This window comes from Cervus canadensis, chromosome 30, assembly GCF_019320065.1.
Source record: "Cervus canadensis isolate Bull #8, Minnesota chromosome 30, ASM1932006v1, whole genome shotgun sequence".
Classification (NCBI taxonomy): Eukaryota; Metazoa; Chordata; class Mammalia; order Artiodactyla; family Cervidae; genus Cervus; species Cervus canadensis.
In genome coordinates, this window is record NC_057415.1 from 25,770,012 (window position 1) to 25,797,461 (window position 27,450).

The following is a 27,450-nucleotide window of genomic DNA, read 5'->3' on the forward strand; positions in this document are numbered from 1 at the left end:
TTCCTGCTGTGTGTGCTAACCATGGTTGTTATTTAACAAAAATAAATCCATAAACTCTTTTACCATCACCTAGTCATCTATATCCTCCTCACTCATTCCTTACACATTCTTTTGGACTGTGCTTGTCACTTACTTTTAACTCATAAGGAGAAGTTAGGAGCATTAAGACAAAAAGAGAAAAAAAAAAAAACTACAATTAATTTAGTACTTGCCACTTCCAAATTATTATTTTTTATTATAATAAACATCTATTTATTATTATAATAATAAAATAATATTTTATTATTATCCCCATTTTATAGAAGAGTGAATACTGTGACACAATGGGATTCCATTGGTGTTCCAGTAACTTGTGTCTCCAATGACCATGCTTTTAATCAATATGATATTTCTTATTTTTCACACATACATATGAGGTTTCTCTTACTGTTCATTTTAATGTTATTTGTATAGGACATGAGATAGGAGTTTCTAGGTAGTTAACTGGGTAACTTTCCCTGATCTCTAAATCCAAGACACACTGCTCACTTTTCTTTACCCTGTTGTTTATCTGGATACACATCGGCAGTCACTGAAGTGCAAAGCCTCTAGACTTCTAGACTGAACATGCTGCAGACTGTCAGTTCAGTTCAGCTCTAAGGTCCTAGTCAATGTGTTAAGATTGACAGGCAAGTTTTTATAATCCGGTTTAGGTCTATCCATACCCCTTTGCTCTCTTTTAGTCATCCTCTCTTGTGTTTCTCCTGATTTTAAAAGACAAATGACTTGATAAAGTTGCAGAGATTACCAGTCTCCAATAATAGAGGGAACTGAAAGTAGCCTTGAGTTTGGAGTAAAATGGCTCTGAGGTTTAATTTGATCTATGTCACTTATCTGCCATGTGACTTGTGATTTAGCCAAATTCCCTCCTTCTTTTCAAACAAACAGAACAAGCTCTTTGTACAATATACTTGGCTGCTTTGAGGATTAAATAAATGATTTTTTAAATAAAATATCTAGGATACAGTAGGTGCTCATGAAATAGAAGTATCCAAAATTTGAGAGGGATGGTGATTGATAATTTATTCTGTTGTAGATATTTTTAATTTTTTAAAAAAGGTATATGATTCATTTTTCTCCTGCTTTAGTATGCTAATTGTCAGCCATGCTAGGAATGTTAAAATGTGACAATAATAGAGGTAAATTGGAAAGAAAGAAAGTTGGTTCTTTGTGACTCTAGAACATGTAAATTGTAAGCAAACCTATAAATATATCCATCATTCTCCACTGCAACAGTTATTATTTATCTATTCTCACATCATGTGCTACACATAAGTGAAATAAAGCTGAGTAATAGCCTCTCCCCCAAAAAATCTTTAAATGAGTGCCATTAAATACCATTAATGATATACAGAATTCAAGAATAGAACTGAATTTCACTTCAGGCTCTATCTAACAAGTAAAGAAATCTTCAAATTCTAAAATTAGAATTTTAAAGGAAACATTTTCCCACCTAAAACAAGTTAGACAATTTGCCTATAAATATTGTCAAGAGTCCTGAAAAAGTAAACATTGTTAACCTATTAATGTTTCAGATAAATTTAAGCAATAATCAGTGAGCTTAGAGGTGTCCCCATTGCCAACATCAAACTTCAGTGTTGATAGCTTTTGGCCTCACCCTTTCTACAGGCCATGAATCTTTCAAAATGTTTAATGTCAAAAATATATTCTAAGACTGATACTATAGTATTAATGAGGCAATATTTTATTCATTTGTAAAGGAAAATAACATTAAATAAGTTGCTTTATTGAAAGTTCTCCAAACAATTAAGTGGACAAGACATTGCTGTTACTGATTCCTTATAAAGAAACATGATTGCAGAAATATAGATTTTTTTAAACTACAATATTTAATCTACAGAAGGAAACCTAAAGCTCATGACAGATCAACATCTAGAATATCCATGGGTAAGATAATTGCTCAGTTGATAACAGGATTGATTAGGCAGAAAAACAATTTCTATGAAGCATAAAATTTGGGAAATGAACTGTTTAATTTAATGAGCAAAATTGCTGTATAGACCATTTGTGATTGATTGTACTATTTATTACATAAGTTCCAAGGTGAAAGTCAATTCTTATCATTTATGATAACCACAGATATTAGTGTAGATCTTTCTTTGAAAGCCTTGTGGAAGTATTTTCACACAAGTATCCTAGGAAGAAGACATGAAATATTCAAAATAACACTAATGAGATTAATATACATCATCTTTCTGAAAGAGCACTTCAATCAATCTTCAGAATGGAGGAATAAGTAATACTAAACTCATTATGCTTATGGAAAATTATGAGACAGTGAACTTAAGCAGCTTGTTCAAGGTCACAAAATAAAATCACTTCTGACATACAAATAGAATCCAATCTGTCATTTTGCCTTTTGTCAAATATTTCTTTTTTTTTTCCACTTTAGAAAATACTTAGGTATTTCACTACATAAGCGAATGTTAGAATTATATAGTAATACATCTCTTTTTATATTTAACCCTAGAATATATTAAAAAGGCTTGTTATTAGGGCAGATATTAATAAGAGAGCAAGACAAAATAACATTCTTACCTATTCAACATGGAAAAAGAAAAAATGGTATTTTCTAAGAATGTTTCGACTCATGGAATTATTACCTTTATTGAGATAAAAAAAAAATGTATCATTCCTATTGTACATTCTATAACAAATTTCTTTATAGAACTTACATGTTTTTGGATATAAGTTATATAAATTATATACCAGCCTTAATGTAAATACTGTTCAGTAACTTACAAACTATTTCATTTCAATATCTTTGTAGTTTGGACCCTAATGTTCATTTCAATATCTTTGTAATTTGGACCCTAATGTGTCACTAGCAGCTCAAAATTAAAGACAAAATGTATATTCAGATGATAATCATGCAAACAGGATTGCTGCTTTATAGAGAGAAACACATCACTTCATGGTTTATAGGCATCATAATTTCAACAGAAGCCCTTGGAGCATCACTGAGACTCTGATACTCACCTCTATCTGACCAGGACTCCAAATTGGGAGCTAGTGATGAGATAAGTAGAAAGAATGGATTGAGGAAGATGCAGCAGTGGTGGCCACAACATCCAGTTTCTAGGAAAAGGAGTCTGAACTTTTAGTCTCTTTTAGTCACACAGGTTTCCTCAGTGGACTGGTTTTGTGACAAGACTTTTGTGTTTCTGTACTTTTGTCCATTTTCTGAGCTTGCCCCTCAACCATCAGTTGAGTGATTTTTAAAATGTCTCTTCAGTAAATCTCTTCCTCATTTAACTTGAAAAGAATATATTTTAATCATTTACAAATAAAAGTACTTAGTTCAGTTGTCAACCACAGCCCTCATGTGTCTATGGGTGATTTAGACTAGAAAAGCTAACCCTGTCATGAATGCCTTAGAGCAGTAGAAAACAGTTATCCTGAACACCTCAAAATTAATCAAGACAAGATTAAAATTCTCAGCATCTATTTGTTCAAATTTACCTATATGGAAACTATAATACTTGCAGATATTCCTACTAAACTTTTTGAATCTGTTTGACCAGCTAGAAATATTATCCTCCACCAATAAAACCCATGAGGATAAAGACAGAAAAAAGTATTGAGGCAAAGAAGCAAACTCTATTATTCTTGACCTGAAATAAGATCTCTTGTCCCTTGACAACTAGCCTAGTGCTTTCCTTCCACATTGCACTGCCTCCCAGCCATTAGAGGAGGAAAGTGTTTTACTTAAATTATTGGTCTGGTGAGTACTTTGGGAAGTGAACTCTGATCTCTTTCTAAAACCATGGGTATTTGTAAATCTTCAGGGAGAAGACTTAAAATACTGAGCACTGTCTTAGAGAACAGTTTTTTTTTTTTTTCCTTCCCTGTGTAAAAGCTACCCCAATGAAGAGAATATAAGAAATAAAGAATCAGAGGAGGGAGGCCAACTACAAAAGATAGGTCTTCATTGACCATGAATTATTAATATTTTTGAGGAGGGGTGCATTAGCTGATGGGCTTCGACAGGGTCTGGATTTTTTTTAATATTCTCTATGTATTTCTGTATTTCAGAAACTAAAAATTTTGAAAAAAAAACTTTCATTTTAGCCACCAATATTACTTAAACACTGCTTCAACACAGTGTTTAAAAAATGGAATAACTAATATTTAAGACCCTAACAATCATGTGGAGTTAAGTGAAATAAATTTACGTCAATAAAATCCACACCTTGAATTTGTCTGGGGGGCTAATTAAATACTACATGTAAACTTTACTTAAGAAATAATGCATGCCTCTACAGTAAATTATAGAACTGAATAGTTACACTGCTCCTTGGAAAGCAGTGTTACCTTTTTAAGAATTTTACTAAGTAGTCTATTATTCTCAAAAAAACAGCAGGAACTCAAAACAAACACTTAAAATAATTTGACCTATTAATTTCCACCATTTTCCAGAATGCTAGAAATCAATGAAAGATTTTTAAAATGTGACTTTCTCAGGATTGTGGAAAGGAGAAAATTTATTTATTTGAATATGTAAATTCAAAATGAGTTAGTCATCTTAGAAAGAAGTAGATCCAAACAGATAAGACTGACTATTCCCACCAAAAACAAGGCTCATTCAGACAACAGTTTATAAAGGAGGCCCAGAAGAGAATGTCTAGACATTTATTTAGTTCTATAACTCAACTCACAATGTAACAGTAAATAAAGGTGATTTTCTAATAAATAAGTCAACAACAGATGCCTTATATATGATTTCTAATGTATTATGGGCATATGTTTTGCTAGAATTAATTTTGCTAAGCAGAACATTATATTAATACTTCTTGAACTTGTTGGAAATTGAATCTATGATTTGATTTGATAGGAAACCCTGAAAAAATATTTTTTATTCCTTAATATCTGCTACTCAGAGAAATCATGGTAGTAATACACAGGGAGCATATAATATGTTAACAGAGGGTACTTGCCAATTTTCTGCTTTACTTTCCTTTTGCATGAACATTACGGTGTTCACTTTTTCAAGCTTTCCCTTCTGTAGGAAGTGAGAACGGGGCTCTCTTAGAATCCTGATATTAAGGAACAAGACTCAATGTGGTAGTTATGATTTCAGGAAGAAAGATTTGTGACGTGTACCATAAAGTGAGCAATTAGACATTTTGCTTCAATGTCAAAAGGTGATTTTTATAAACAAATAATTTGATTTGGTCTCCGTTTACCTTTGTATTTCCCTGGATAGGCTTTATACATGCACACACATAAACACACACACAATGCTATAGCACATAAAATTATGTTCTGTTCCTCTAACATCTCATGTTTTCTATTACTTCCAGGCATTCAGGCATATTATTTCCTGTGTATATGTATTTTTATGACTTATTCCATCTGGCTAATTACTATTCATACTTCAGGCCCCACTTAGATGTCATTTCCACTAGGAAGCTTTCTTAACTGCCAAGATTTCTTCATCCACATTCTCAGTGGTTTAGTTAAATACCTTTTCTGTGTTTCTATTCCCTGTATCATCTATATCAGGTGCAATTCTTGACAACATTACACTTTCCTGGGAACTTATCTGTATCTTTCTCTAAATTATAATTGCTCAGGAACTGTGTGGGTCATGTTTGCCCTATATTTTCAGTATCTAGCATGGTATTTGGCACATAGAACATTCTCAGTAAATTATTGCTAAGGACAGTCTTTAAGGTAGTCCTTATAGCTACAGTCAAAAACAGGTCATGGTGGATGAGAGACAATTTCTGAAGTGTCACACCTGAAACAGGTAAATTGAAACAAACAATAGATAGTTCTGAGTTTTGTAAAGAGTACACTTAGAATAAAGCTGAGTAGTGGACAAATTATTAATTCAAAGAGTTGAGAAAGAAGATATTACTGTTGTCATGTGTTAATGCAGCATTGCATATTGGAAAAGTAAAATTATCATGGATTTCAGGCTTGAAAAACACTAAAAAAGAATGTCTTTTCATCATGGGAGACTAGAATGCAAAAGTAGGAAGTCAAGAGATTCCTGGGGTACAGGCAAGCTTGGACTCAGAGTACGAAATGAAGCAGGGCAAAGGCCAAGAGTTTTGCCAAGAAAACATACTGGTGATAGCAAACACACACTTCCAACAACACAAGAGATGACTCTACACATGGACATCACCAGACGGTCAATACCGAAATCAGATTGACTATATTCTTTGCAGTCAAAGTTGGAGAAGTTCTATACAGCCAGTAAACACAAGACCAGGAGCTGACTGTGACTCAGATCATGAACTCCTTATTGCCAAATTCAGACTTAAATTGAAGAAAATAGGGCAAACCACTAGGCCATTCAGGTATGACCTAAATCAAATCACTTACAACAATACAGTGGAAGTGATAGATTCAAGGGATTAAATATGATAGACTGGCTGAAGAACAATGGTCATAGGTTTCTGACATTGTACAGAAGGCAGTGATCATAACCATTCGGAAGAAAGTGAAATGCAAAAAGACAAAATGGTTGTCTGAGAAGACCTTAAAAATAGCTGAGAAAAGAAGAGAAGCAAAAAGCAAAGAAGAAAAGGAAAGATATATCCATCTAAATGCAGAGTTCCAAAGACTAGCAAAGAGAGATAAGAAAGCCTTCCTCAGTGATCAGTGCAAAGAAACAGAGGAAAATAATAGAATGGGAAAGACTAGTGACCTCTTCAAGAAGATTAAAGATACGAAGAGACCATTTCATGCAAGTTCAGTTCAGTTCAGTTGCTCACTGTCTGACTCTTTGAGACCCCGTGAACTGTGGCATGCCAGGCCTCCCTGTCCATCACCAACTCCCGGAGTCCACCCAAACCCATGTCCATTGAGTCGGTGATGCCATCCAACCATTTCATCCTCTGTTCTCCCCTTCTTCACTGGCCCCTCATCTTTCCCAACATCAGGGTCTTTTCAAATAATTCAGCTCTCCGCATCAGGTGGCCAAAGTATTGAACTTTCAGCTTCAACATCAGTCCTTCCAATGAACACCCAGGACTGATCTCCTTTAGGATGGACTGGTTGAATCTCATTACAGTCCAAGGGATTCTCAAGAGTCTTCCCAGCACCACAGTTCAAAAGCATCAATTCTTTGGTGCTCAACTTTTTTTATAGTCCAGCTCTCACATCCATACATGACTACTGGGAAAACAAGAGCCTTGACTAGATGGACCTTTGTTGGCAAAGTAAAGTCTCTGCTTTTTCATATGCTATCTAGGTTGGTCATAACTTTCCTTCCAAGGAGTAAGCGTCTTTTTATTTCATGGCTGCAATCACCATCTGCAGTGATTTTGGAGTTCCCCAAAATAGTCAGTCACTGTTTCCACTGTTTCCCCATCTATTTGCCCAGATTGCTCAGTGAGTAAAAAAAATCTCCCCGCAGTGCAGGAGACACAGGAGACATGGGTTTGATCCCTGGGTAGGAAAGATACTCTGAAGGAGGATGTGGCATTCCACACTAGGATTCTTGCTTGGAGAATCCCATAGACAGAGGAGCCTGGTGGGCTATAGCCCATAGGGTCACAAAGAGTTGGACACAACTGAAGAGTCTGTGCATGCACACACATCATGTAAAATTGATTTAAATCTTTGAATATGAAACATGTCTCTTTCAAGCAGTATGTTAAAAAATCTATTCTGCCAATCTCTGCATTTTAATTGAAATGTTTAAATTACTTATATTTCTTGTAATTTCTGATTAGGGAAGATTTAGTTCTGCCATTTTACCTTATTTTTCTATATATCTTAATGTCTATTTTCCTCATTTCCTCTGCTGCAGCCTCATTTTGTGATAGATTTTAATTTACTATTTTATCATTCTTACTATTTATTATATATATATATCTTTGAGAAATTTTTCTTAGTAATTCCTCTAGGGAATACAATTACCATCTTACTTTATAATAATCTAGTTAAAATTAACACCACACTATTTTCAATAACATATAAATTATTTCCTATACAGCTCCAAGCCCCACCTTCCTTTATACTGTTATGATCACAAATTGCATATTTAAACATTTTGTGTTCATAAACATAGATTTGTGTTTATTACCTTATGTTGTCTTTTAAATAAGATATTAATAATTTACATATAAAAAAGTGAGTTATACCATCTTTTATATTTACCTGGTATCTATGTACCTTTTTTACCTTTCCTGGTTGCCTTTATTTCTTAATGTAGATTCAACATACCATCGACTGTATTTTTATTTCATTCTGAAGGATTCCTTTTGTTATTTTTTGTAGGATAGTTAAGATAGTAGTGAACTGTCTTAGTCTGGATTTATTTAGAAATATCTTGATATCTCCTTTATTTTTGAAGGAGAGTTCTGACAGATACAGAATCCATGGTTGACATTTCCCTTTCAACTCTCTATGGCATCCCACTGCCTTCTGGCCTTTAGTTGATCAGAGTTTCCTGATGATTAGTCAGCTTTAACATCACTGCAGATCATTTGTATATCTGAAATGAAGAGATATTTCTCTCTCTACTTTCAAGATTCTCTCTTTGTAATTTTTGACTATTTGATTTTGTTGTATCTCAGAGTGGATCTCTTTGGGCTTATCTTATTTGAGCTTCTGGATGTATAGATGACTGTATCTTCTTCAAATCTGTAAAGTTTTCACACATTATTTTTTCAAATATGTTCTCTTTCTTATCTCCTCTCCTTGGTGACTCATTTTATGAATATGTTGGATATTTAACAGCATCCAACAGGTCTCTGAGGCTCTGTTTTTCTTTCAATCTTCTCCTTAAATTGGATAATCACAACTGACCAATTTTCAAGTTCACTGATTCTTTCTTCTGCCATTTCAAATCAGTTTCTGTGCTCCTTTAGCTAATATTTCATTTTAGTTGTTGCATGTTTCAACTCCAGCTTTTCTATCTTTATAATTCCTATTTTTTTTCCCATTGGTATCCTGTTTCATAAGAAATCACTGCTAAATTTTCTTATTTCCTTGAACATATATATATATAATAATTTAAAAATTTTGTTTAATAAGTTCAATATCTGGTTTTCCAAAGATCAATTTCTATTGATTTCCTAATTTTTCCATGTACTTAGTCCATACTGTGATGTTTATTTTAATGTCTTATACATTTTCAGAGAAACAAAAATAAAGTAGTGTTGGATTACAGAATAAATATATATTAATACATATGAGTACATACTGACAATATATATTTCTAAATCCCTTTATCAAAAAAGAAAAAACAATTTCATAATAACCTAACTTTTACTCTTAGAAATTAGAAAACAAATAGCAAATAGAACCCAAGATAGGCAGAAGAAAGGAAATTATTTATCTCAGAGGTAAAACAAATGAAAAAGAATATAGACAAACAATAGAGAAAAACCAACAAAACCAAAGTTGAAATTATAGATTAATTTTATAAGACTTGATATCTTTTTATCATCTGCAATCCATGAAACCATTATATATGTGTGTGTGTGTATAGACACACACTCTAATTTTCAGCATCTTAAATTTTACATATTTTGCTTGATTTATATCTAGGTATTTTATGTCTTTTAAGAGTAAACAGTGTTTACTTTTTTCAATTTCCATTTTTTATTACTAATATAAAAATTATTTTATATATTAATCCTGTATCCTACTAACTTGATAAACTAATCTATTTGTTCTTATAGTTCTATTATATATTTTTGTTTTGTTTTCTCTGTCAAAAACCCTGTCATTATGAAAAGAGATGCTTTCATTATTTGACCCTGTCTTGTTATTGTGATGGGTACAATGAACTTTTCAGCATTCTGCACCTTAGATGGCAAAGGAATTCTTATTTTCTGAGTTTTTAAATTTGGTCTTTATTTTTTTAAGGTTATTAGAATGTAATAGAAGGCTAAGACTATTTTATCTTACTATATCCATTAGCTTTCAAAATGAAAATCAAAACGGACCATTGCAGGATTTGATGTACTATTTTGTGCCCCACTTCAAAAAGTATTAATGGTAGATTCTTCATACCTTTGAATTTCCCTTCTCCAAGAAACCCTTCCTTCAAGATACACAGAAATGTAGTTACTGAAAAGAATCAAAAGCTCTCTTGAACAGCATTTTAATAACATGTGTGTTTCTAGAGACAGGAAATTTGAAGATAGTGGTAATCTCTGCTGACAACAAATAAGCAGGGCCTTACCAATAAATCAGTGACCTTGAACAGGAAAAGACAGATCCAAACAAAGGAAATCTCAGTGCCTGGGTTGTAAGAAGATAATAAATTAAAGCAACCTATGAGTGTTCTAAGAAGTTGAATCTGAGTGATGGGGAAATAGAAATATACACTCCTTTTCTTAATTCTGTACCCTTAGCATGGCAAATATGGATGTAACTTTGCCTTCTTTAACTAGTAAAACATGCAATCTTCTGACACTAAAGATGTCTCTTCTACAGGACATGGGAATATGCAAAGAAAAGAATGTGTGTGTGTGTGTGTGTGTGTGTGTGTGTGTGTATGCTGGGAAACCGATTGATAAGAGAAGACTTAATGCAAGAACAGAGTCAGTTATGTGGACATGCAACCTGTACAGTCCCTCAGGGGCTCATGATTAGTTTAAGGTTCTTCTCTCACTTTCTGAAATTCTTAATTTTTAAATGAAAGAAACTTGTATTTTCATTTTACACTGGGCCCTGCAAATTATCTAGCGAGTCTGTGCAGAGCATCTGAAGAGATAATATCAGTTTATAACTGTGAATACTGAATCAATTTATTTTGCTTTCATCAACCTGAGGACTTGGTTAAAAGTTTTGAGCAGTGTGATTTTCCATACAATGGAAGAAAGAGAGAATACACTGAGGAGGAATAGGGAATTGCTATATAGTTATACATAGTTTTGTTTGGTTTTGGATTTTTTCATACCAAGTTCCAGATACAATTTTGCAGACAACTAGACTTACCTATATTCAACTTCAGGGATCTCCCTTCTCCTTTGTCTTCCTACTTCTGCCATTATTTCATGCAATAAACATTTGCACTGGTCATTCCCAAAAGTAGATATTTTTCTGATCTATACACCTATGTGTTCTTTCACTAAATGCCAACTGGATCAAATAGCCTAATGTAGACTATGTCAGCTGTTTATCAAGTTGATGCCATTTGAGTTTTTACTCTGTTAACAAGCTATTTTCCTCAGGATCACAGCTTAAGAAGTATTCTACAGTCACGCTCTAGACATGTGGCATTCAATATGCCACTTTCATGTTCTCAGCACTTTAATCTTCTGAGGCCTAATACTTCAAGGCAATTGAGAGGTTACAATGAGCTTCCAGAAATGTCTTTAACAACTGTGAGTGTATGCATGGGTGCTAAGTCACTTCAGTCGTATCTGGTTCTTTGCGACCCACTGGACTACAGCCCACTAGGTTCCTCTATCCATGGAATCCTCCAGGCAAGGAGGTTTCAACAGTTGTGAAGTTTTTATAAAACATGTAACTCTGTTAATTAACTAGCATTGTATGTAAAAGCAAGTAAATTAAGGCTACTGAGAAGGATTGGGGAGGGAGCAATCCTTACATTACAGTGTGACTGAGCAGTAGCACAGGTGTCAAGCTGACTGTGATTTAAATCCTTTCCCATCACAACTGCCACAGGTTACCTCCATTTCTTGCCTGTAAAATGGAGGAAAATGCAAAATGAAACACCACCTCTATTAAAAATGTTAATCCTCTTATATTTAATAGGTTGCCTATTAAATAAAGATGTTATGTCTTTGCAGAGCCATCATTCGGGTTTCCCAGGTGACTCTGCCCCAGTGCAGGAGACCCAGGTTTGATCCCTGAGTCAGAAAGATTCCCTGGAGAAGGGAATGGCCACTCACTGCAATATTCTTGCCTTGAGAAATCCATGGACAGGGAGCATGCAGGCTGCAGTCCATGGGTCCAAAAATTCTGACACAACTGAGCAACTAACACACACACACACACACACACACACACAAAACCTTCATCACTACTATACCTAAATATTGTCAGTCCTTTCATTCTTCCTATGCTTCATTTTACCTATTTTTTTCATGAATTAAGTAATTTTCATACTGCTTTTTTACCTTTTCTAATGTTAGGTACTTGACTTTTAGAGAATTTGGAGCAACAAAAATAAAGTGAATTAATTAGATAAGCAGCTATAAATTTTGTGGACAATACAATTTTGTGGACAATTTAAATATCTAACATTGACCTCTCTTTAGAATAAACACTTTTCAAAATTGGGAATGTTAAAATTAAGCATTCAATAATTACAGCAGGGTAAAATGATGTTAAATGTGTAAAAGCATTTTCATTTAATGTATGCACATATTTAAACAGAAAGCCTCAAAGAATGCATACTTTAGATGTTTTGAAAAATTTTTTTCTGTTCAGAAATGTTTAGTATCCCAAAATATCCAGGTAGTTATCTCCAACATATAATTTTTCTTAATCTAAATTGTGTCAGAAATTGGTTTTGAAATTGTATAACAAAGGTACAGTTATAGGACTGAAATAAAAGCCTAACAAGATAGCTCAATCATACTAAATAACAATTCATAAAAAAGGCACGTTCTTGTCTCACTTTCAATTAAAATCACAGTTTGATTTCATAATTTCATTCCTGTAGCTAATATTTCCTTAGAGACAAATATCTACTATCCCCTAGGCTAATCTTCTTTGCCTCCCAACAAATTATCCAATCTCAGATGTCACTTAGTAAATATAAATATCATTTTGAATATGTTTTCAAACACTACTTAACAGTGTCTAGTTTATCAGAAAATATTTGGCGTGACATCAGGGATTCAATTGCCTTCCTCTTGGGCTATATTTAACATAATTAAAATAAAAGCAATGAAATAAAAGTGAAGAAAACAACAACATATTAGCCCAGAAATTTAATTAACTAACTTATCTAGATCGTTTTCTAACACCTGTGTTTCTTATTTGTAAAAAGTGAGTTTTACTGATTAATAGTCAACTACAGTCCATTGGGTCACAAGAATCGTACATGACTTAGCAACTGAACTATCATCACCACCATAGCCTGTATTAAGATACGATTGTTTTGGCTGTATTGACCTGAAACAAACAACTTCCAGTTATTTCTCCATTAAAGATGAATTTATTTGGGATCAGTATAGAGCAACTTGGGAAGCCATGTGCAAGTCCCCACATAGCAAGGGGAGGAGACACTTTCTCAGAGGAGAAAACGAAGTTGGAAGGGCTACAGTAAAGAGTCCAAAGCTTTTCACTGGCCGAGTTCCTGTCAGGAGAGAAGAGGACTCTTCTTTTGGGGCTCTGTTATTATTGCAGGGCATGAGATCTCACCTTCTGCTTTCCCAGCTCTATTTAATTGAGATTTCTATTTATTAATTTTTCACTGGTGGCTGTTACCCCCCAAAATATTTGGTGACAAAGTTTTATCTAGGGGAAAAATGACTGAAGTCCAAGGTCACATCACAACTGCTTTTACAAACTGCAAGCTGTGCATTTCTGTGATTACAAAATACACACAACATACAATATGCACCCATTTTACCGTCCCAAGAAAACCAAGTGAAAAGGCAAAGTACCTAAATGTCATATTCCTCTATTTTTCTTTCATTCCTTTAGGTCATTTACAGACGTTCCCTATCTGACAGAGTTGCCAAGACCTCTTAATCACAGTTCAGGAGCAATGGTGGTGAGTTGCTAAGGAGCCCCTTTGTACATGAGCAACTTACTCCTTCAGTTGACAGGAGACTTAATGAACTAGGAAGGATGGAATACATAGTAAAGAAGATTTATTACCTCAAATGATCACTGCTTTATGAGATAACCAATCAGATGTCAAATTCAACACTAGAGGCCTTACTTTTATGTTAATTCTTGCTTGACAATATAGAATTTGTCTCTTTCAATGGCACTCTTCATTTTAAAGGTTCTCTTCCCTTAGATTTCACAATTAGCTGTCTTAATTCTATTCATTCTTTCTGAAAAATTGGGCTTCCTCACTGTCACTCCTGGGTCAGCTCAGCATCCTCAGAGTATGCATGTATCCACATATGTGAATATATATACACATATGCATACATATATACACATATAGGTATATATACATACAACATATGCATGTGTGTGTTTGTGTACTTATATATGCACTTTGAGGAAATATGATAGATATTTGGAATTAAACAACACACTTCTGAATATTTCATTGAGTCAAAAAAGAAATCCCCCCAAAATTTTTAGTATTCTTTGAGTTGACTGAGTGTATAAACAACATATCAAATTGTATGACAGTGGGAACACAATATTTTTTATTCATTAGGTCAACATTTAAAGCTTTGCTTAGTGTGAAAATTATAGTTTTAAATATTTATATAAGAAATGAAGAAAATATTTATATCAGTTAAGTAGAAGAAAATTAAAGATAAGACTAGAAATCAATGAAATAAAAACACATGAACAATAAAGAAAATTACAAAGACAAAAGCTAGTTCTCTGAACCCTACATAAAGTAGGAATCTCATAATGAAGAAAGAAATTTCATTATAAAGTGAAAATGTGTATATTACTACAATACTTTAAGACATTAAAAGAATGTGAAGAAATATCATGAACAACTTTATGTCAATAAATTCTACACTTAACTATAGTAAACAAAACCTCTGAGAAACAGATTACTAAAACTGACTGAAGGTAAAATAGGTGTGTTTCATCCTACATCTACTCAATAGAATAAATTCATATTTAAGAAACCTTCCCACAAAGAAGTTTATTTCATTAAAAGAAAATATTATCTTCAAAAAGAAACTCATTAAGAAAGTTAAAAGGCAAACCATAGACTAGAATTAATTATTTGCATTACATATATCAGACAGAAGATTTATGTCCAGAATATCTGAAGAATTCATCTAACAATAATAAGAAAACATCTCCCCAAACTTCAATATCTACTTCACAAAAGAATAAAGACAAATGGCTAATAAGTAGAGGTAAGCAAGGTGAAAAGACAGCCCTCAGATTGGGAGAAAATAATAGCAAATGAAGCAACAGACAAAGGATTAATCTCAAAAATATATAAGCAACTCCTGCAGCTCAATTCCAGAAAAACAAATGACCCAATCAAAAAATGGGCCAAAGAACTAAACAGACATTTCTCCAAAGAAGACATACAGATGGTTAACAAACACATGAAAAGATACTCAACATCACTCATTATCAGAGAAATGCAAATCAAAACCACAATGAGGTACCATTACACGCCAGTCAGGATGGCTGCTATCCAAAAGCCTACAAGCAATAAATGCTGGAGAGGGTGTGGAGAAAAGGGAACCCTCTTACACTGTTGGTGGGAATGCAAATTAGCACAGCCGTTATGGAGAACAGTGTGGAGATTTCTTAAAAAACTGGAGAAGTAAAGATGCTTAATATCAATCATTATTGGAAAAATGCTAATTAAAATGACAACGAGATATTCCATTACCATAAGAATTGCTAAAAGAATAAAAACTGGAATATCAAATGCTTAGATTGCTGAGTACCTAGAACTCCAATACTTCTCTGTTAGAAATATAAATTGGTGCAACTACTTTGACAAACATTTTGGTAGTTTATTTTAAAGTTTAAGTATTCATATAACATATAACTCAACAGTTCCACTCCTTGGCATTTATGCAAGATAAAGATAAGCATATGCCCACAAAAATACTTGTAAGTAATTACTTATTATGGCTTTACTGAAATAGAAAAAAAAAAAAGAAAGAAAGAAAGAAAGAAAGAATTTAAATGCTCATCAAGGTGAATTGAAGATTTTGATATCATATTTGTGTTGGACGATTTCCTACCTTTCTTTATGCTTGCCTTTACTGATGAGCTTCATTCATAATTTTCTTGATCTAGTTGTGGCTTTCTCTTTTCTGCCTAAAAATGTTCCTTTAGGATTTGTTTTAGAGTGCTTTGATGGTACTGAATTCTGTTGGTTTTTGCTTGTCTGCAAAACTTTTGACTTGTCCATCAAATCTGAACGAGAGCCTTGCTAGGTAGATTATTTTAGCAGTACTGTTTTCCCTTTCATCACTTAAAATATATCATTCCACTCCCTTCTGGCCTGCAGAGTTTCTGCTGAAAAGTCAGCTGCTAGTTTTAAAAGGGGTACCATTGTATGTTATTTGTTGCCTTTCCCTTGTTGATTTTAATATTTTTTCCTTTGCCTTTAATTTTTGTCAGTTTGGGTAATATGTGTCTCAGAGTGTTACTTCTTGAGTTTATCCTGTATGGGACTCTCTGCACTTCCTGGACTTAAATTTCCCTTCTCATGTTAGGGAAGTTTTCAATTATAATCTCTTCAAATATTTTCTCAGTCCTTTCTCTCTCTTCTCCTTCCAGGATGCTTATAATGTGAATGTTGATGTGTTTAATGTTTTCCCAGAGGGCTCTGAGACCTTCCAAATTTCTTCTTATTCCTTTTTTCTTTATCCTGTTCCATGGCAGTGATTTCCACCATTCTGTCTTCCAGATCACTTATCTGTTCTTCTGCCTTAGTTATTCTGCTATTGATTCCTTCGAATGTATTTTTCCTTCCAATTGTTGTATTGTTCATCTCCGTTTATTTGTTCTTTAACTCCTGCAGTGATTTATAAACTGAATAGCTCAGTTTTGGGAGTCTACTCCTCTTTTCACATGATTGACCTATAGCAAGTTCACCTATATATGAAACTTCAAGTTTCGAACTTTCAAAGATGTGAACATGCATTCCATCCACATCAGTGAAGTTGAAGCTTGCCCTCTGTCTCTTATGATTGATGATCCTTTAGCTCTACCATCTCTAACTTCCTCTTCCTCCTTCAGTCTGTAACTCTTGATTGTTGCCAGACCCTGTATAGCAGCCACTGTACTGTTCTACTGTACTTTCCAAGCACTGGTCCTGTAATGCTATTTTTTTTCTTTACTTTTTGTTGTTTTTTTAATGTGTTATTTGTTTAAAAAGTATTATAAAGCTGCTACAGTATAGAATTATGAGTTCAGGTCAGTCGCTCAGTGGTGTCTGACTCTGTGATCCCGTGGACAGCAGCATGCTAGGCTTCCCTGTCTATCACTAACTCCCAGAGCTAGCTCAAACTCATGTCCATTGAGTCAGTGATGCCATTCAACCATCTAATCCTCTGTCGTCCCCTTCTCCTTCTGCCTTCAATCTTTCCCTGCATCAGAGTCATTTCAAATGAGTCAGTTCTTTGCATCAGGAGGCCAAAGTATTGGAGCTTCAGCTTCAGCTTCATCATCAGTCCTTCCAATGGATATTCAGGACTGATTTCTTTTAGGATTGACTGGTTGGATTTCTTTTCAGTCCAAAGGACTCTCAAGAGTCTTTTCCAACACCACAGCTCAAAAGCATCAATTCTTTGGCCCTCAGCCTTCTTTATGGTACAACTCTCACATCCATACATGTCTACTTGGAAAAAACATAGCCTTAACTAGATGGACCTTTGCTGGCAAAGTAATGTCTCTGCTTAATATGCTGTCTAGGTTTGTCATAGTTTTTCTTCTAAACAACAAGTGTCTTTTAATATCATGGCTGCAGTTACATCTGCAGTCATTTTGGAGCCCAAGAAAATAAAATCTGTCACTCTTTCCATTGTTTCCCCATCTATTTTCCATGAAGTAATGGGACTGAATGCCATCATCTTAGTTTTTTTAATGCTGAGCTTTAAGCCAGCATTTTTATATATATACATATGTGTGTATATATATTATATATATATAAGTTATATAAATATAAGTCATATATATATATATACATATATAAGTTCTATAAATATAAGTTCTATATATAGAACTATATAGGTGATTGTATAAGTTGGGCATCTGAATATTCATTGGAAGGACTGATGCTAAAGCTGAACCTCCAAGGCTTTGGCCACCTGATGGGAAGAACTGACTCATTTGAAAAGACCCTGATGCTGGGAAAGATTGAAGGCAGGAAGAGAAGCGTATGACATAGGATGAGATGGTTTGATGGCATCACCAACTCAATGGACATGAGTTTGAGTAAATTCTGAGAGTTGGTGATGAACAAGGAGACCTGGTGTGCTGCAGTCCATGGGGTCACGAAGAGTCGGACACGACTGAGTGACTGAACTGAACTGAACTACACTGTTTTTGTTGGACTTTCAGACACATTGAACTTAACAAATGTGCTCTTGGAATGGAATTCATCTGTATCTAAGGGACTTACTGTACTTAGTTTTGACAATCTCCTGGAGTTCAATGTTTTTTAGTGGACTCAGTGTATGTGTATCTGGATTTTGTTTCTGGTCAACTCTTTAGGTGCTGGTAAGAGATAATGTACAAATCTAATTTATCTCCTCCATAGAAAGAGAAATAGATCTTCACTGTAAATATCATCAAAGGTAGCAACATGGATCATGCTAAAACTGTAAAAGAAAATATTTTAAATCAAAACAAAAGCCTAAGTATCAACAGGAATTTTCTTTAAAAAAAAATTTATTTCTATTTATTTATTTGGCTCTGCCCAGGTTTAGTTACAGCATGGGAACACTTAGTTGCAGCATGTGGGATCTAGTTCCCTGACCAGAGATTGAACAGGGCTCTGTATTGGAAGCTCAGAGTCTTAACTCCTGGACTAGCAGGGAAGTCCTAAGAGGAATTTTCTTATTTATAAGACTAGAAACAAGGATATTAAGATTGGAGTTTTAGACTCCAATGAGGTAAGCATCTTTGATGTCTATAATACTAGAAGAGTCTCCTACTTTATTGATATCTGAAACCTCTTTCTACATTAATGTGAGACTCTTGAAACAAGTGGAAGTCAGACGTCACAGTAGATATGCTAGGAGAAAACTTTGGAAGCATCATTCAGAAGCTATTCTCTGGACAGAAGTATCCCACATATCAAACTATATTTAACTAAGATTACCTTAGAAACTGAGATTCAACTAGGAAGTAGGCATAAGGAAAATTAATGAAAGAACAATATTATTTTATCATGCCACTGTTTATAGATGGCATATTGAGGTCATTGATGTTAATGTGAGGATTGTAGGTATTTATTTATCAAAAATATATAAATTGTCCATTTCTGTTCACTTTATCACTAAGTGTTATTAAAGAGAGAATTCCACTTGTGCAACCTTAAAAAGCAAATTATAAAACTTATTCACTTGTACATTTATTTTTTCTCAAATCCCATAATTACATGCAAGGGCATAAACCGTGTGATTAATCCCATTTCCATGTGAGATAGTTTTTAAATTCATAAGGTTTAATTTATTTAATCATGTTCCTCACTCACCTTCCTCTGTTGCATACAACCTCCAATAGTCAGTCTCATCTGTATTTATGTAGGAACAACAAACTCAGAAATCTACCATGTACATAAATAACAAAGGTACTAGGTAGATAGTAGTTGGAAAACAGAAGATTGAAAGTTGCTGAAAACTGAAGTATTTCACAATTTAAATATTCATCGAAGAATCCTTTTAGATTCTGTATAATTGGCACACCCTGTTTTAACATTTATGTGAGTGTCCTTGCCCTAGATTTCACTCACTAATGCTAGAAAATAGTGCTTTTTGATGAGCAGGCTGCTATTTCTGGTTAAGTTTCATCAGCAAAGATACCATTTCATGTTTTAAAGTAAAGAAGTTGCAGTCAATAATTTTAAAACAGTCATCATATCTTTCTTAACAGGTGATTAAAAAATAAAATGCTTCTACTGGTTAACAGTATTTTTTCACTTTAATAAACCAAAACTTTGAGCCTTTGATTCCACCATTAAACATTTTTAAAATGTTTTTTAAAAGCTATGTGTTATAATTAAATTATTTAAATATGATATTATCTTCCAGTTTTACCTTAAATATGATCCAAAAGGTCTTTCAGTGGTTTTGTATCTAATACAACTCATATTGGATTTATGTATGATATATATACTTGATTTAAGGTCTATACTAAATGAAGTTCCTGCCTGTGTTATCTCCTTTCGACCATGAGTAGCTGTGAGCCATTGCCAATTTTATTTTCTATTTCTATTAATTATACTCTCTCTCAAAATGGACAAAAAATAAAGGGTAAAGTTGAAATCTAGAAAAGTTACATTTCTAAATTGAGTCAACAAGTACTTATATGAACATTATCACTCCTCAGCAAATACTTTATTATATTTATACAGTTCTTTCTCTATATCATTATATTGAGTTTGTAGACTTGTATGTTTTATAAGGCAGATATCCATGACATGGATTTCATCACAGGTAAAAGGTCTAAAATTTAAAAATTCACATCTTTGAAAAGAAATGAAATAATGACATACAAAAGAGATAAAATTATAATAATATAGAATCACAGCATAAACAGAAAAGAGAAAAATATTGAAGTGTAATTAGAAATTGTAGACATGAAGAATAGACAACAGAAATCTAGAGTAAACATTACCTAATATCCTTAATAAAATAATCAACACATTTTAATAGATATACCTGAAGATATACTTTAGTCAACATAAATTTAATCTTAGTAAAAACTACTTGGAAATGGAGAAGTAAAGTGATAGAATACTGGCAGTAAATACAGAACCAATCAAATTAAAAGTATGTGTGTGTTCAGAAATGTCAGACTCTCTGGGGCCCCATGGACTTTAGCCCACCAGACTCTTCTGTCTATGGAATTTTCCAGGCAAGAATACTGGAGTGGGTTGCCATTTCCTACTCCAAGGAATCTTCCCAACCCAGGGATCAAGCCCACATCTCTTGCACTGGCAGGCAGATTCTTTACCACTGCACCACCTGGGAAGCCCAAGATGAAAAATTGCAGCTTTCTCACTCAACATGTGAGTACAGGCATGCTAATCCCTTCAATTGAGTCTAACTCTTTGCAACCCTTTGGACTGTAGCTTACCAGGCTGCTCTGTGCATGGGATTCTCCAGGAAGAATACTGAAGTGGGTTGCCATACCCTCCTCTAGGGGATCCTCCCAACCCAGGGATCAAACCCATGTCTCATGTCTCCTGCTTTGGCAGGCAGATTCTTTACCACTAGTGTCACTTAGGAAGCCCAAAGATGGAATTAAAAGCAAAACAACAACAACAACAACAAAAAATGAAGTTAGTTGTGGTAATGTATTACCACATAATGTATTTAACATAATGCATTTTTTGAAATATAAAATACATAATGTAAAAGAAGTTTTTTATAATAGCTTGGGTAAATCTTTCCATAAAATTCTAAGATGAAAAGGGATTCCAGGTAGTTAGGGGGAAAAGGAATCAGCATTATTTTATTCTTCATTGTAACAGATTTTTTATATCAAGTGTTCCTTACTCTCTGGGGCTAACTGTCAATTTGTGACTCTTCTACATTATTCTTTCTATCACAGGGAAGAAATTTAGAAATAAATGTCCCCAAATCATTTTCCATGTTTGCTTCTGGATTAGAGTCTATCAGTGAGAGGAACTTGCTCAAAAGGCAAAAGCCCTTATTTTCATTAATAATTATTGAAAGCAGGCAGAAAGCTCTTGCGATCACCTGAACCATCTCTGGGCAGCTGAAGTAGTTTGTGGGAGCTTTCCTGCTATTCTTAAAATTCACAACATTTTGCAAGTAAGTCCTTATAACTTGCTACTTCTGTTCTGCAAGCAGCTAGGGTCCTGGAGTGTGGCTCCAGTAACAGTGGAGAGAGTCTTTGGTGTTGTGAGCAACTGAGATGACCTGCTCTTGCTTCACTCTCCTTCACCGGCTCACCCTTCCTGTTCCGTGTAAACCTCCAAATTCCTCTGTTAGAGCTCTTTACTTCAAACATTTACTGTAACTTTTACTTTCCTATCTGAACTGGTTCAATTATTTCTTCATCCTTATAATTGAGATATTGAGAATAATTTAATTTAATGTCATGAAAGTAACCACTAGTAAAACTAGGCTACAATTCTTCTAAATATGGAGGAAGTGGAGTTCGAGGAGATGGAAAATCATCAGACAAAATACACATGTCAGTATTTATATTTAAATGTCACATGAACATTGAAACACAAAAGATGGGTAAATATATGAAGCTAATCATAATAAAAAGAAGTCACAGACTGCTGTTCAGTCACTAAGTTGTGTCTGACTCTTTGTGACCCCATGGACAGCAGCACACCAGGTTTAAAATCTTAATATTTGATGCAGCTAAGTACAGTTCAAAATTTATTAGATAAGATTAATCAGTTTATTATATAATATTAAAAACTAAAAATCTTCACTGATGCCATGTACCATTCTGAATATTAGTCAGTGCCATTAAAGAAGAGCACAAGTTAGCAAAAACACAGTTTTATATATTTGTTTATTGGTATATATTATTATAACATATTGCTTGATAAATATCAGGAGGCAAATGTAACATTATTTGGAGGAAGACTTTTATACCTTGAAATATTCTTCCAAAATATATGTATATATTTTGACAATATAAGAGTTTGTTAAGGTTGTTGACTACAAATAAATTTGTTGCTGGTTTTTTAGCCTCAGAGTCATGTCTGGGTCTTTTGCAACCACATGGAATGTAACCCACCAGGATCCTCTCTGTCCATGGTATTTCCCAGGCAAGAATACTGTCATGGGTTGCCATTTTCTTCTCCAGAGAATTTCCCTGACCTAGGGATCAAACTCATGTCTCCTGCATTGGAAAGTGAATTCTTTACCACTGAGACACCCGGGAACCCCCACAAATAAATATATGTTATGCATTATGCATATAGTGTGCAATATGTAAATACAAAATAGTGTGCAATATGTAAATACAAAATAGAAGAAATCATTTTATTCATGGTAGCATAATAGCCACAATAACATCAACACAACATGGTGGAATTATAAGATATGTGTAGTTCTTATGTAAAGAAAAAGTTAACTGCACTACATTAATAAAACCTTGATTAATAGACATGCCTGATTTCTGGTTATAAAATGCTATTAACTCTACTCTGCATTTTATTTTTGAAAATTTAATAACAGTGAAGTAATAAGCAATAGCAGAAATATTTTTAAGTTGAATGTTAAATTTATTTGGAATTAAAGTAACCATATAAAAGCCAGGAAAATTCCAGAAGTTGAAGAACATAAGAATAATTACATTAATGTTGAATGCTGATATAAATTCATACAAAATTCTGTGAAAACAATTTGACAAAATCCATCACTTTTTAAATATAATTTAACCAATTGGGTTATAGGGATATAGCCTTTAAGGTTTTTTTCATGAGTTCACACATACACACACACTTCAACTTTATTAGAATCTGGAACAATGGTTACAGAAAACAAGGTCTATCTAGACAATGAAATCCTGTTTAACTGTTAAAAGAACCTAGGTGCATTAACATTGACATAGGAAGTACCAGTATATTAAAAAGAAAGAAGCTTCAGAGAATAGGTCTAGAGTGATGTTTCTTTTTAAAATAAATAATTTTATGTGTTTATAAAATTTTATGTGTTTTGTGTGTTTATAATATGTGTATGTTGGGCACAAGATGATGGAGTAGAGGGACTTGCACTCATCCTCTGCAAGAGCTCCAAAATTGCAACTCACTGCTGAACAACCATCAACAGGAGAATGCTGGATCCCACCAAAAAAAGGTCCCCACATCCAAGGGCAAAGGATAAGCCCCAACAAAATGGTAAGAGAGGTGAAATTGCATTTATAATAAAGCCACATACCTGCCAGAGATGCTCAAAGTGTTCAAACAAAACCTTGTGCACATCAGGACCAAGAGACCCCACAGAGACTGAGCCAGACCTGCCTTTTTGTGTCTGAGTGTCTCCTGCGGGGGCGTGGACCACCTCAAAAATGACAGAATGATTTGTGTTCATTTCCAAGGCAAACCATTCAATATTACAGAAATCCAAGTCTATACCCCAAACACTAAATTGCTTATTTAACTTATATGCAGAGTACATCATGTGAAATGCTGGGCTGAATGAAACACAGCTGGGAATCAAGATTGCTGGAAGAAATATCAATAACCTCAGACATGCAGATGACACCACCCTTATGGCTGAAAGAGAAGAGGAACAAAAGATCCTCTTGATGAAAGTGAAAGAGGAGAGTGAAAAAGCTGGCTTAAAACTCAATAGTCAAAATACTAAGATCATGGGATCTGGTCCTATCACTTCATGGCAAATAGATGGGGAAACAGTGACAGATTTTATTTTCTCGGGCTCCAAAATCCCTGCAGATGGTGGTTGCAGTTATGAAATTAAAAGATATTTGTTGCTTGGAAGAAAAGTTATCACCAACCTAGGCAGCACATTAAAAAGCAGAGACATTACTTTGCTGACAAAGGTCCATCTAGTCAAAGCTATGGTTTCTCCCGTAGTCACGTATGGATGTGAGAGTTGGACTATAAAGTTGAGCACTGAAGAATTGATGCTTTTGAGCTGTGGTGTTGGAGAAGACTCTTGAGAGTCCCTTGGACTGCAAGGAAATCAAACCAGTCAGTTCTAAAGGAAATCAGTCCTGAATATTCATTGGAAGGACTGATGCTGAAGCTGAAACTCCCATAATTTGACCAGCTGATGGGAAGAACTGAGTATTGGAAAGATGCTGAGATGCTGAGAAAGATTGAAGGCAGGAGGCAAAAGGGATGACAGAGGGTGAGATGATTTGATGGCATCCCCAACTCCATGAACATGAGTATGAGCAAGCTCCAGGAGTTGGCGATGGACAGGGAAGCCTGGCGTGCTGCAGTCCATGGGGTTACAAGGAGTCAGACATGACTAAGCCACTGAACTGAACTGAACTAATATTAAGAATTTGAAGTAGATACATTATACTATTAACAGTGGATGTTTGTATGCCTTTGGTGTCATTTGTGAACCTTATTTTTGACCAGGGCAGATTCACCCCTCCTTAGGCAACCTGGTGGTCCCCTACTCACAGAGGTCACCATATCAATGACGAATTTAGTGTGAACTCCCAATTGGTATAGCACACCCACAGCCCAGAACTCTTGGGCTCAAGTGATCCTCCAGCTGCAGCCTCCCAAGTAGCTAGGGCTACAAGCACACATCACCATGCCCAGCAACCTTACCTTCAAATGTAGGCTCCTCTGTATTATCTGAATTTTTCAACTATGTTTTACTTTTGTAATCAGAAAAATCAAGACTTTTTTTTAAAGAAAGGCATACGTTCCATTTTAGTTCTTTCAGTTGACTATAGAAATAATTTTATATATCCCAGATTTATTGAAGCTCAAGGTAGAGGAAACAGGAGAACGCATTTACACGGGTACTTCTATATCTTATTGCTTTGTTTACCTTGTATAGTGTATTGAGATTACAGTGAAAATGAATCCTGTGAGTCAGTCATTTTGTGGATAGATTTATTTTTATGCTTTTCTTCATATTTGTCTGAAGGGGAAAAAAAGTAACATGAGAATGGGAACAATAAAATATCTCATTCTGTACCTTCTTTTACTGACAGGTATAAGAAATATCTTATGTTTACATATCACCTATTTTAGAAAGTGAAGTATGTTTATGGGCACCAATTCATCATCAGAACATTTCTATGCCTGCATGCAGGGATCCACAAGCTGACCATCTGAATAAATTCAACCAAACGATGTCTAATAACAGCTAATTTTTAAAAATCCTTTGTCAATGAAATCTAGTTAATTTATTTTCTCATTTCATTAACTGGTTGTCTAGTTTGACACTAAAATCAGGTTTTAATATTGTGCAAAGTTTTTTTCTAAATAGGATAAAACTGGCATAATCTCTTTATTTTTCAGAAATATCTTTGGCATATTCAAAAATGATTAGACTTACATTGAAGTCCTAGTACAGGAAAGTGTCCATAACTTCTCACTGTACAAAACCTGATTGTCTAACTTTCTAATTGAGAATCATGACATCTTGGAAGATTTACATTTGGTAAAACATCCTAGTCTTAATCTCCCAATCATTCTTTTAAATACTAATAACCATTGAGAACCTACTATAAACTTTGGACATGCAAAGATGAACACAGTTTTTTAAGGACTATGACTTATTGGATACATGAAGAGTATAATTAGATGAAAGTGAATATAAACTGGTAGTTGTAAGAAAATTACCTACCTATTTAATCAAGAATAACCTGAACAAAAAGGGTAGAACAAGCATTGTAGGAAATAGGGTGGTGTATTTTCCAAAAGAGCAAAATAGTTAAATAACCTGACAAAATCAGTATCTTTTGGTTGGAACAGAAGTTAAGAAAGATGAAGTGGTAATGTGATGCTGATGCTTAGGAGATATTCTTATACACCATGTGTGACCAGTATTCTTTAGGGAAGCAACTGAAACAGGGGTGGCTGAAATTTGAGTGAAGCAAATGAAACAGTGTTAGCATCATTGGAGAATGTGCTCAGACTGGAAACCATTAACCATTACCTTTGGCAATATACATTTCTCAGAATCAACCCTGCAGAGGCAAAGTGATTAAAGGTTGAAATCACAGACTCTGGACCCTAATTTCTTGACTGTGTGTCCAGTTTATGTGATCGTTAGGCAAGTCATTGTTTAATTGGCTCTGTGTCTTAGGTTTCTCATCTATAAAAATATTAGTAATGATAGTGCTTCATAAGGCTATTGTATGGATTTAATCAATCAGTGTGTGTAAAATAGTGAAGTATCTCAGTAAATGTTAACAGTCTTATCTGCATTCTGTCATTTTCTATTTTAAAAAATGGTTTAGACACATACCTTTCTTGTTCTACTTTCTTGTCAGGAAGCTCCATACATTGTCATATTGCTTTCTTAATATTCTTTTTCTTCTTCACTCTCTTAGAAGTCCTTTGTAACCCTAGGTTAGTATTTTGTTATTTAGTCTTACACCCCATGTATAAAACTCATACTGCCAGATCCTTTTATTTTTTTTTTTAATCTCTCTTATGACTGCTGTAAATGTTTGGAGGAAAGTGCCATCTAAGCAAGACTGGTTTAGCTGAAACAACATTACAGTGAATCTTTGTTAGGCATCAAAGGAGTCTTGAAGACTTATGAGGAAGGAAGAAGAGGGTTCTGACTCTAGGGACCAAGATGGTGTCAAATCTTAGCTCACAAAGTCACATGTAAAGAATGAGTTTACTAATATCCTTATTTCAGCTTCATCTCAGACTGACTCAAGAATCATTATAAACAAAGAACTTGGACAATCAGAGTTAACTTTGGAATGGTTGGGAGAAAGTAAGATTTTAAATCATTAACACATATTCAGACATGTATTACATGTCAGTATTACAGATAAAGTTGAATTATATTTTTCCTCCATCTGTAAGACCATTATTCACTTCCCTCTACTACAGTTGTTTTTTTAGTTTGCATAATGTATGATACACAAATTATTCATCTATATATTGCTTTTCCCCATTCATTGTTTTCATTTTTAAAA